The sequence below is a fragment of the Argopecten irradians genome, unplaced genomic scaffold (assembly GCF_041381155.1).
Source record: "Argopecten irradians isolate NY unplaced genomic scaffold, Ai_NY scaffold_0218, whole genome shotgun sequence".
Classification (NCBI taxonomy): domain Eukaryota; kingdom Metazoa; phylum Mollusca; class Bivalvia; order Pectinida; family Pectinidae; genus Argopecten; species Argopecten irradians.
Genome location: NW_027187685.1, coordinates 10,068 through 23,493, shown reverse-complemented (window position 1 = coordinate 23,493; position 13,426 = coordinate 10,068). Strand labels below are relative to the sequence as shown.

Sequence of the window (13,426 nt, the reverse complement as noted above, 5' to 3'; positions counted from 1 at the left end):
GACTTTTCTTTGATACAAGTGTCGTGTTATTGTATCGACATTACCACTATGTTCGATCATGCCATTTAGAAAAAGAACGGTGTTTTGCGAAAGTTCAAATAAATTTTACTATAAGCACTACATGATTGTTTATTTCCAGGGAAAAGCGGGCTGAATCCAACACATAAGTTTTCAAAGGTAATTCCAAGAAAAACACTTTTAATTGTTCAATCATTTGTCAATCTCAGCTATATTTGGCTATATCAATGATTGTTCTGATTATCCTTCATCTTTTTTTTGTCGACTGTTGTGTCTCTGTTCACTAAAAAAATGTTAACAACGTATTGGAGATGTGAACTTCTCGAAAATAAGTTTTCACTTGGGTTTGGGTGTATAGCGGTAAAATAATATTGATAATCTGAGGTCTAAAAACAACGATCAGTACTGAGGGATTATTGTGTCCACAAGGTGTAAGTCTATTTTTCGCTATCTCATCTGTGCCTTAACTATATATAGAAGGACATTAAATGTTTGTATCACGTAGATTCTTATCAAAAATTTAATTTGGAAATCTACATGTCGAAACGCTCACTGCAAGCTGCGCAAATATAGTTACTTGGTTTTACCCGCATGAATGGTCGTAATTGTTCACACACTTCGGGGAAGGTGTAGTCTATTGTCCCCAGCTAGTGAATTGATCTGAACTACTGAGTAAATTTTGTAGGTAGTTATCCCACCATCGGGTGTTGAAATTTCTAGTACTTTGAAATGGCACTAAAAAAGGTTCATTACGCTGTAATTGAAGTCTAGCTCCTCAATTGCCAATTTGATCTGCATGTTTGTTGGTTTTCTCGTGTATCTCACCCTATTTAGTTTAAACAGATCAAAAGTCAACACGTATAAAGACTAACAACCAATCTATACCAATCTCCCCCTCCACAATATCCCCCCAAACTACACCTTATAAAACCCACCCGACAGTGCTCCCCATACCTATCCCCCCCCCCCCCCCCCCCACCACCCCCTAGCTCGCCTCAACCTCAACCACGAGAATTTACCCCTTATCGCACACATCTAACATCACCACCCCCCCCACCCTGCCCCCCACGCCCCCCCCAACCCCACCCCACACCCCCAACACCACCCTTTTAATCATTAATTGATCTTGAAGCGATAATTCTGAACCCATTTTCGTCATATGTCGTATGTGTCATCAGCATAACTAGAGAAATTTAGGATAGGGCAAATTATCCTAACTTTCAATTCCTTTAATATTTTTTATTGTTTCTTTATTTAATGTTTAGTATTAAACAAAATTTTCCATGTTTGATTAATCTGGACCAAAGATTGTAAAATATCCTATGGACCTTGCATCTATATATTATAGCCCAGTACACAGAATCAAAGGCTTTTTCAAAATCTATACATAAGTTACCTTACCTAGGATATCTGGATTTTTAATCACGCAAATTTGGCTTTATAATCATACAACATATTTTGTATTTTCACCCATTGTAAACGGTCGCCGAAAGTAAATCCTGTTTGATCACATTCACATTTTTTACACCTTATATAAAACGTTGTTTAATTCTTTTTTGCAATACAGCTTGATGCTATCTTTATATAAGATGTTCTAAAAAGAGTGATAGGTGCTCCAACTTTTTTAAACACTGCTAGGCGTTATTCTCCTTAGCGGAATTACTGACGATAACCCCTTGTCTTTGTGTTCATAGAGCTGATTTTCCTATTTATATTAACTCACTAATTAATAGAGACCAGGAAAATATAAAAACTCCTAGTTTGCTTTCCAAAATACAATTAGATAATAATATTCAGGCTGTGTGAACTTCTGTACCAGGACTTTTATTATTTTTTCATTTTCTTTTAGTGGATTTAGGCTGCATCTTCTCTATATTGATAATACCTCGCTAATTAGCTATAGACTATGACATCATTTTATTTTTTGACTTCATATGGTATCTAATATTTACTCTGGTTAGTTTAGAAATCATTTATGTCATATTTTTATGGTTCACTAGAGCTCATTGCAATAGTATGAATGACTCTTCTTTCAGAATAGTATCATTGAATCTGTTTAAATAGCACTATTTTTTGTTTTCAATTCGAGAGTTTTATCATTTGAAAGACCAAAAGTTACCTATTCTCTTGACATTAAAGAAATATTTTTGTTAGGTTTCTCTCCTTCTGGCTTGCCTATCGTTGCTACTAAGAGCGAAGGTCACTGCCCTTCTAATTTTTATTTTACTCGTACATATTTCTTACACTGCTTTTTCTTTGTTCCTTCTAATATCACTTTCGCTACATTGACCATGCTCTTTGTTATTCTAGGTTTTGTATAATATTCTTCAGAATTATCTTCTATTTCAAATTTAGCTGTTTCTTTTTTTAAATAGCTGAGTAAGGCGAAAACTTTTACCCGTTATTGTCCTTTAGCCAGAGAGTCTTCCAATGAAATAAGTTGGGTCATTTAATAACAAATTGAAATGTCTGTTTCAGGAAACACTGACATAAATGTTGTTCCCTATCATAATTCTGGTAAATACAATACTGACTTTTTGGATTATCAACATTATCATTCTTTACCATTTTGAGATATTCTTCTTCATCATATATTAGTGCGGAATGGAATTTCCAGAGCTCCCTGTGCCTCGTTTAAATTCGTCGCAGTTTGTACTTTAAATTAATCATGGGAAAATGAATGAATCTGAGATCTATAACCTGCTTTTATAGCTGGCATTGGCACCACTTGGTAATCAAGTTTGTCACGATAAAAGGTAAAAAGTACAATCTTGCTGTTTTTTAAGGGGTGTTTCTTCTCTTCCAAGTAAAAAGCGTTCTGAACTCTGGGTGTAAGATTCCCTATAATTATTAAACCAGTGTCAATAATTCTCATTGAATTTTCTTAAAATCTTCTACAGCTTATGCACGCATTTGGGTTATTAACACATTTTTCATAACCTACTCTCATTAGCATAAATCTGGGTTTGATGACTAGATTAAAAGGGTATCAATTCACTCAGGCTAATTTATTTCTTTTGCATTAACAAGAAGCAAACGATATCGGCATAAATTGCATTGGTCTTCATCTTCTTATGAAATCTTATAGAGCGTAATAACACTTGACAAAATTCCAACAACATTGTTAAGTATTGTTTTAAGTATTATTCGTTGAAAAGATCAAATAGCTTGATTCATTTAGATTTCTAGCAGATAAAATATGGCGCTCTTTACCCTACATACCCTAGGCCTTAATAATCTCGCCACGTTAAACGCAAAAAAAGCTGACATAACACTCTCGTGAAGGTGTATAAAATGATTGATTAGACAAGAACCAAATTTTACCTAATAAGGGTAATACCATTACTACTGCTCAGAGCAAGATTTGAGATGCTTGATAGACAAACTCAGTTGCATGACTCTGCGTGGCAAAGCGGTCAGCGGTTCGGCTCAATACAGAGGAAAGTTTCTCGGGTGACCACCATATCGTGTTATGGCGGACTGCGAGCGAGTTTTACACATCTACACTCAATGTCACCACCATGGGCATTTGTCAGGAATATCACGTATAAACTGACCGCTGATCTAATTTACATTAGAACTGGGTTTTTTCCGATATAATGTTACATAATTTTAATGTTTCTACTTAGAACTGAATTGTCCCTTTAAAGTCACACACATATAATGTACTTATCATTTCCGCAAAATCTTCTAAAGTATTTGTTTTAGAGTCATAAAAAAGTAGGTGAGTCAGTATTTTGGCCATCAATATAACGTAATTAGAAAGTACAAAGATTTTATAGCCATCTAACAATTGCGCATCAAGGGCTAAGAAATTTCGCCCGATAAATCTTTTCTGTTCTTTAATAATACTTTCAACCATCAACATTATTATTCAATAAAAATAGCAACTCCCATTGAGTTGGATCTGTAATGAGAATCTGAGAGACGTGACAATCACAGCCCCAATTCACTTCTAAATAGTATTTTGGACATTCCTTCGGTATTAACATGAGGTGTCTTGGCAAACAATACTATACTACAATTTTTACTCCTTTAGATAGGCAAAACCATCTTTTCTTTTCATTTTATCCCCGAGGTCCCCTGGCAGTTTCACCGACAAAATTGATACACACTCCATCATCTGATACTGTACTTAAAACTACAGAAAATTATGACATCTAGCACATGAAAGGAATGAGGGAAAGAAAAGCAAGAAAAAAGCAGAGTCAAAAAACATATTAAAAATTGGTCAAGGATTAAGCTCTACTAGTTGACTCACGCATTCACACAAACTGCATCTTGTAAACTTTTCCTATCAAAGCATGCGATATGGTCGAATCGAGACCGCAAACGGATGTACGCTCAGTAACCAGATGTAGTACCCACTAAAATTTAAGTGATGAACTCACTTTTGGGCAGAATTATCCGGAAACAATATCTATGTTCGATGGATATCGCGAAGCAATTATCGTTTTAATACTAATAATTACAAAGAAATGAGATATTAATATTTGTTATCTACCGGCTTATACGAAATGCCTCACACAATCTTCACTGATTATATATTAGTGTCGTACTCATTTATATATATCTATAGTATACCATCTTCGATCCATAACACATGCATTTATATGGAATAACTCAATCACGGAGAAAAAACTATACTTGAAAATAAATAACCCCATATTCATAAACAGATCATGAGTGGTATTCTATCAACAGTACAGGTGTCTGATCGAAAACCCAGAAGAAGTTTGTCCCTGGCGGTTACCTTGGACAAGTACCGGAAAAGTCACTTTTCGCGTAGCACGGCTCATACAATATAAAAAACACTGAATATTAGCAAATAGGATCCCACTCATACACTGTAGATAATTGAAAGAAAACTCAGTCAATGATCCGATCTCTGAAGTTTCTGTCTTCGGACAAGGTATTCGGTCCAGTCAGTTCTGTGTCATACTGAAGTCGTCGTTTGTCTTACCATTCTTTAGCACACAAACGAACAAATTTTCTGTCTTGCTATTAGGTAATTTTTTACACTGTCTAGTTTATACGCCTCCTTCAAAATACTCTTGGTTCCTCTTCGTAAAGGGTACCTCGAAGATTACTTTTTCCTTTTCCGCTGAGCTTCCTTCGATTGTATTATGAATCTCTGCTTTTTTCCTCCTATGAGTGAACTTGCAAATAATAGTTCTGGGTCTGTCCTTGTTATATCTTCCAGCCGATGGGCAATTGTCTATGTCCGTTTTACTGAGCTGAACTTCAAGGGAGTTGTTCACAAAATTCACTATTTTTATCAACACACTCTTCTACCGATTCCCGTTCATTACTGTCATTGAGTCCAACAATCCGGATTGAATTTTTCCTTCCTTGTTGTTCGAGCTCATTTAGTTTGTAGTCCATAGAAGCACTGAATTTTTCATTATTCTGCGCCTGGTTTTCCAGTGTCTCAACCTTTTTCTTTAACACATCATTTTCCTTTTCCAGGTCAAATATCCTCCCTTCCAGCTGTTTCTACCAAACGCGCGGTTTTCTGCTTTTATATCCTTTCTGAGTTTTTCAAGTTTTTTGTCCAAGAGTTTTATCTATATCACTCTTTGTCATGAGTGAGGAAATCATTCCGTTATAATTCATCGACCCTGTCCTTGTCCCATCGCTAAACTTTTTCCACCAACACTCTTTCTTGTTTACTGTGGACATCCTGTATGTCTAGAAATATCACGTACAGTCACAGAGTAAGTTTTACCTGTACAGGTAACACACAGTAAAGTACACGGGTATTTCACGTGCAGCTGGACATACACATATGCGTGAGTGAACAGTAGTTAGCGCCCGGTTAGTCCATTGTGCTAATCAAATTCCACATTTTTCCAAAGATAAATTACCAAAAACGTCTGTGGAAATCTAATACACCAAGTATATACGATGGGCTCATGTCAAAACTGAAGAAGTTTTCTCCTTTATGGAACGCCATAGCTGTCTCGTATGGTTCAAATATACTTATATGAATTGGTATTTTCATTATATGATATGGTTGTATCATTATATGATTTGGTTGTATCATTATATGATTTGATCTTATCAATATTTGGTATCATTTTATCTATATTTGATTTGATTTGACCAATGTATCATTTACTTCAACCATTGTTTCATTTTCATTTGTCATGGTATTATTTTCTGTTACCATTATATCAATCGATTTCACCATTATTTGATTTGGTGACATATATATTTGATTTGCATCTATCATTGTTTTATTTGGTGTTATCATTGTATTATTTTCATTTATCGTTATATTATTTGATTTCATCTTTATTTCATTTGACTTTTACCATTGTATGATTCTACTTTACATTATTTACAGACATCATTATTTTATTGCATATATACTTTATATGATTATACTTTTCCATTATATGGTTATACTTTCCCATTGTATGGTTATACTTTCTCATTGTATGATTGTACTGTTTCATTGTATGTATGAGTGATGTAAGCGTCTCTGTGACTCCGATTCGGAACTTTTTACCGGGGTTATTTTCTGTCATGTGTCTGCCACCATGACACTACCGCCATGACACGAGGTGTAGAAGCTTGATCTTTTGATGCAGATGCTGCAGGTTTGTAAATTTTCTATCATGAAGTATTTATCAGCAGCTCCAGACATTCGAAAATCTATACGCACAGTTGGATATGCACACAATCACGATTACTGGTTGGGTCCCAGTACAGTAACAATTTGGGTACAATGACGTTAACGTTAGTTTGTATATTTTTAAGCAGTTGATGAATTAGTCTAGATCTACGTTGAATTGTAACTTACCGGTATGTATAGGGCCGATTTGAGTCGGGACTGATTTAATTAAATACCATATATAAGTGACCATGGCATGACCTAAAAACAGATTGGGTACAACCCTGCATATGATATGGGTAACAGTTACCTATTTGAGTAGTTACCTGTTTGTAGTAATCAATAAGTTACCCAATTGAGGAATTCTGTGAAAATAAAACACATACTGGTTAGTAGGCCTTATGTTGTTTTAAAAAAAAAATATTAAAAACGGCGTCATAATTTTTAGAATGCCTTACAACTAAACAAAGAGTAAGACTCTATGTTTCTATGCATGAAATGTCAAATTCTGTTTGTCTCATTTTGTTGTAACTTGTAAGATGACAATTTAGGTTTTCTCCATCACAGGGATCTGAGAATTAGTTATAGATTATATAATCATGGACCCACCAGAGTGTCCTAACACAGGGATCTGAGTATTAGTTACAGATTATATAACCATGGACCCACCAGAGTGCACCAAGACCATCTTTAGACGTTTTAGAGGTCTAAGCTTAGATAAAAAAAAAACGATAAAAATCATACTTTACAGTACATGGTACGATATACGAGAAGGGTGGCCAAAGCTCACAGACTCAAAGTTTCTAACCTGCCTACCTTAAGCGGCGATAAAAACACATTTCTAGCACATCTTCATAAAAACGGTTACTACCGTTGGAAAGAGCGATAATTTTCCTTTCAAAATCATCCTACACATCTATACAAAGTGCCGTCACAAAGACGATTTAAGCCCCATTATGACAAACATTACTCTGCATTTGTAGATTTTTGACAATTATTTAATTAAGATTCATACTGTCTGTAGGATATATACATGTAATATGCGTGAGCGAGGCCTCCACTGCAATCTCATTGGCCGGATTAAAAATCTGTCTTCTTGGGAGGCATCGTATAGTAATCACTAGTTTATCTTTGGCGTCAACTACGCACTAGAGACGCATCGATAAAGGGGAAATTTTTATATCTATATATAGATTTCACCATTAGTATTCAAACACATACACACTGTATATGTAGAAGAGAGACTTTTTATCGTTTTTTTTTTATCTAGACCTCTAAAATGTCTAAAAATGATCTTGGGGCACTCTTCTTGTTGGTCCATGATTATATAATCTATAACTAATTTTCAGAAACCTGTGTTCTCCATTGACTACAGTGCACAGCCCATCAGGGAAGTTCAATGTAAATGTCATGGTTGAATGAGTTTTACCTGTGTTCTTTTGTTAGCACCATAGTAACCTGTTTTAGTTTGTGACTTTTACCAAAATTAAATCAATGAAGTTTGTCCCATTTAAAAATGTACTAAGTTATGTTTGTAATGGTGCCATATCAAAATTATTACGCCCTTTTTTGATAAAAAAATTTAAAACTTCATGGATTTTTCTTTCACATAATTCCTCATTTGGGTAATTTATGATTACTCAGACAGGTAACTGTTACCCATATGCAGGTTTGTGCCCAACCTGTAAAAGGCATCGTATATACCCATTCATAAAGCTTTTAATGTCTGATGACTATTAAGGCCCATGGGCCTGTTGTTGTTCAACAAATTAGTGAGCATTTTCTGAATGAAGTGATATGTCACATTGTCACCAATGGGCCAATGGCATCCAAAATGTAGTCTTAGCAGACTTGGAACCTTCGATTTAAAACAAACAAAAAAAAAAAAAAAGAAAGAAAGAAAAACATGTTCATTAGCAGGCAATGTAAAATGTGCTTTTATCAATATTGAATAAGCAATGTAATTTTTTTTTTGTATATATTCATGAATTACAGAAAAGCCTCATAACTTCTTTTGATTGTATATATAGATAAAGATTTAATCTGTTTTTATGTTTTTGCTTTTTAGCGAAAAATGGAGGACAATCAGATGTCAGTTATTCTCAAGAAGCTTGACTTCGACCATGCATACAACAATTTTGAAAGAGAGAAAATAACGCCAGATATTGTTGGAAAACTATCTGCTGTTGAACTTGGAACATTGGGTATAGTCAACTCTTCTGACATGATGAAACTTAGAACTGAATGTGTAAAGTATGGTCACACTCCTCCTGCCAAAGTGTCATTGGATGGCAGGGCACCTGTATTTGACCACCCAAAATGTACAACTAGAGTATTTATTAGACAATGGATTTCAAATATCTGATATATGCAAGATACTGCAGGTTTCTGAAAGCACAGTTTATCGTAGAATGCGTGCCTACAATTTAAGTAAAATGTCATTTTGTGACATTTCCAATGATATGCTTGATCTAAACATAAAAAAAAATATGTGGAGATTTCCCACTTTGTGGTGAAAATATGATAAAGCAAATTTTATCCAAGCAACTACATATCAAAGTTCAAAGATGGCGTATCCGGGATTCTATACACCGTATAGACTCTAAAGGAGTATCTCAGAGATGCAAGGGACGGCTCCACAGACGTGTGTATAATGTCTTGGCACCTAATCATTTGTGGCACATAGACACAAATCATAAACTTGTTAGGTGGCGGTTTGTAATAGCAGGTGGCATCGATGGTTTTAGCAGAAAGATCATGTTTTTGAAGTGTTGTGACAACAACAGATCTGAAACAGTATTTCAATGTTTTTTCGTCGGGTGTTTCTGAATATGGCACACCAAATAAAGTTCGTTCTGATAAAGGTCTGGAAAATATTGATGTAGCAAACTTCATGCTATCTAAGAGAGGATTAACTGGGTTTATAACGGGGAAGAGTACGCACAATCAACGGATTGAACGTCTCTGGCGAGATGTTTATGAAGGAGTTTTAAGCTTTTTTTACAATTTGTTCTATTATATGGAAGACCAGGGAATCTTGGACTGCTTGGACATCACTCATTTGCAAGCTCTTCACTATATATACATGAACGAAATTAACAGAAGACTTCATGTATGGTCTCAGGCATGGGATGCTCACAGAATCAGAACAGTGAAATCATCCCCTCAAGCTCTCTGGATTGCCGGTCAGTTTCAAAATACAACTGGTGCGGATCTAGACGAAGAAGCTTTAAATAACATTGGCGAAGAAAGTTTCAATTCAGAAGCCCTAAGAGGAGAGCATAATGAAAGGCCTATATTTGGTTCTCCAGCTGAACTTGATGAACAGTGTATGCAGATGTTAGCACTTGAAGTTAGTTCTCCTTGTTTTGATGTGAATTTTGGAATCAATGATTATGTAACATCTTTGAGAGTAATACGTTTAAACAATGACAGTTAATTAATACCTATAGAAATAAATTACGGTTTGGTGTGTGGGATTAACTTTATAACCAACAAGAGGCTAATGAGTCTTACTGTAATAGTCATCTGACTATTGTCACAATGCAACACCTCAAAGAATAAAGTAGTGGCAAACAATTAAGGCAATACAAAGAACTATTTTTTGATAAATTAATAGACACTGAATAAAGGTCAAGGTCATTCATTTTAATAAACATGGTAGCCCTTTGCCCCAGCATGTCACAGACCCAATATCAGGTCTCTTATAATTAGTTATTCACAAGAAGTCGTTTAAAGATTTTAGCCCTGTGACCTTGAATGACAGTCAAGGTCTTTCATTTTAACAAACTTGGTAGCCCTTCATCCCAGCTCGTCACAGACCCAATATCAGATCTCTAGTCCTCTGATTTATTTGTAAGAAGTTGTTTAAAGATTTTAGCCTATTTGATCCATGTCATGGTTCAAGGTCATTCATTTGAACACACATATATGGTAGCCCTTCATCCCAGGGTTAATATCAGGTATCTAGGCCTCTCAGTTATTCACAAGTCGTTTAAAGATATAAGTGTATTTGACCCCTGTGACCTTGAATGAAAGTTAAGGTCACATTAATTTTAACAAACTTGGTAGCCCTTCATCCCAGCTTGTCACAGACCCAATACCTTGGCCCGGCACCATAAAACTATTCTCAGACAGAATTTTTACTCTAGTATATGATTTTACATAGACTTGATCAGTAAAAGATCTGTCTGAGAAAGTTTTATGGTGCACGGCCCAGGTCTTCATGAATATAAACTAAGTGGTATACAAATATCGTTTAAATAAAAATGTTTTTTTTTTTTTTTTTTTTAATGTTTCCCAATCCAATAAAAACCTATATGGCCATGGGCTTTTTTAGATCACCTGAGACAAAGTCTCAAGTCTTCTAAATGTATGTACAAATGTAAAATTTTCTTCAGTATTTCCCTTATTGACACAGCCACTTTGGCTCCAGGGGTCAGAGTCATCATTAATGAAAAATCTGTTTGTACATCTCCTTAGGACATTTCTAACTATTATTTAGTGAATATCCATTTGGTACTTATAATGAGAAGTAGAAATTTTAAAACAATTGTCTGACTGTCTATTTCCCCTATTTAATCTAAGTGAGCTGACACATTATCCCTATTATGTTGGTTGTCCATTTGTTATTTTTCATTCAATTTCAAATTCATTACAGTAAAATTGCAAGTAGCTCTAGTGTGTTTTGGTCACAATATAATACATTCACGATTATCACTGGTTCTACAGTAAATGAAAACCAAACAAGAAATAACTCATCAACATTTATTGACCTATGGCAATTACATTTGCAATAACTAAAATTAGTGATATCCACATGGTTTTGTGCTCATGTTCATAATTATATTAATTATAATACTGGTAATAGGAAACAATTTGATTGATAATCAATGATATTAAAAAAAGTGGGGGGTTGATAGTTAGAAATTTTACTACCTGTATTGTAGAACATTTACTTATCCTCTTAGTTACAATGTGTGCATATGTAAAACCAGGAAATGTTCACCTTTGTATCCAACTATTAATACTGATGTTGTCAACAAATTACTTTTTGTTAATGTCTTAATCTTGCACAATCATAAATTACTAATTTATATGGTGCTAACATAATACTGGGCCTTAAAGGTCTATGACAGATGATGTGCCTTGGTGCAAGAGTTCACTTGCCCTTTTACTTGTAAGTTGAAACTAAAACCGAGTACTACCAATTTTGTCTATAAACCAATTACATGTAATTGAAAGGAATCAGAGTTCCCCCAGTCCTGACCCTCTGTTAACCTTCACATTTGAAGGTCATGACCTTGAATGTAATTAAGGTACTGGTATATGAGCTTGTTTGATTTCAAATCTTCTTTCCACTTCATAACAAAATGTTTAATTGTTCATACAAGTAATTATTTATTTTACAGTTATTCTAACCTACTAAAGGAACAGAGACTCTGCCCTGTTCTGTTTTAGAAAATTCATTTTCTTTTGTGAATGTGCTTCTTATAGTGACATTTGTTCAAATTTATTTACACAAGCGAGTTCAATATCGGATGAGTTCTCATTCTCTTAGTGCCAGAGATAAATACTATTATATTCTACAGACAGATGAGCTCCAGTATAATTTAGCTAAATCATTATACAATACGATGAAGCGTAGGTGGTTAGATTATAGATAGACATATTTTAAGTTTATAGATAGACATATTTTAAGTTTATAACAGGTTAACTATAGAAAGGGATTTATAGAATCTTACATGGGCCTGTTATCATGTGGACAGGGATATCTCAACCCGAGCGAAAGATTTTGGCTAATCAACCAGAGGCTTGCCGAGAGTTGATGGTCAAAATCTTTCACTCAGGTTGAGATATCCCTGTCCACCTGACAAACCCATGTTTGATTCTTTTTCTCTCATACTTTAACGAACAAGAGGCCCATGGGCCTTAACGGTCATCTGACTCATGGCACAAAACAACAGTCACAGTATAAAGTATTGGGTTAACGTTAACGGGGAAACTTTAATCATTTAAAAGAATAATTATTGTCATGATGTCTCAACATAAGGAACTAAATTAAGAAAATTTCCGCTTATTTGGGCCTTGCCCTAGTTGATTTATATAAAATATTATTGCCCTTCCCCAATTGAAACTCATTCTATATAAAATATTATTGTCCTTCCCAGGCTCAATGATGTCTCAATGACCACCAAATATGGATGAAATCCATTCAAGGATAAAGGAGGAGAAGGATTTAAAAGCTTAAAATTAAGAAAATTTCCCCTTTTGGGCCCCGCCCCTCAGCCCCTAGGGGTCGGACCAGACTCATTTATATATATATGATTGTCCGTCCCTAATGATGTTTCATACCAAATATGGATGAAATTCATCCAAGAATGAAGGAGGAGTAGGATTTTACAGCTAAAATTAAGAAAATTTCCCCATTTGGGGCCTCGGACCAGGCTCATTTATATAAAATATTATTGTCCTTCCCCAATGATGTCTCACACCAAATATGGATGAAATCCATTCAAGGATAAAGGAGGAGTAGGATTTAAAAGCTTAAATTAAGAAAATTTCCCATTTTGGGGCCCCGCCCCTCTGCCCCTAGGGGTCGGACCTATCTCATTTATATAAAATATGATTGTCCTTCCCCAAGGATGTTTCACACCAAATATGGATGTAATTCACTCAAGGGTTTAGGAGGAGTAGGCTTTTGTATAAATAGTTTTATGCACGGCGGACGGTGCACGACGGACGAAACACGATGACAATAGGTCATCCTGACCTTCGGTCAGATGACCT

At 35.1% G+C, this 13,426-nt stretch overlaps 1 pseudogene; it reads left to right on the top strand.

Annotated features, from left to right (window-relative positions):
• Nucleotides 1-6,448: 6,448 nt before the first annotated feature.
• On the top strand, nucleotides 6,449-10,216 carry LOC138312130 (uncharacterized; annotated as a pseudogene).
• The last annotated feature ends 3,210 nt before the right edge of the window (nucleotides 10,217-13,426 follow it).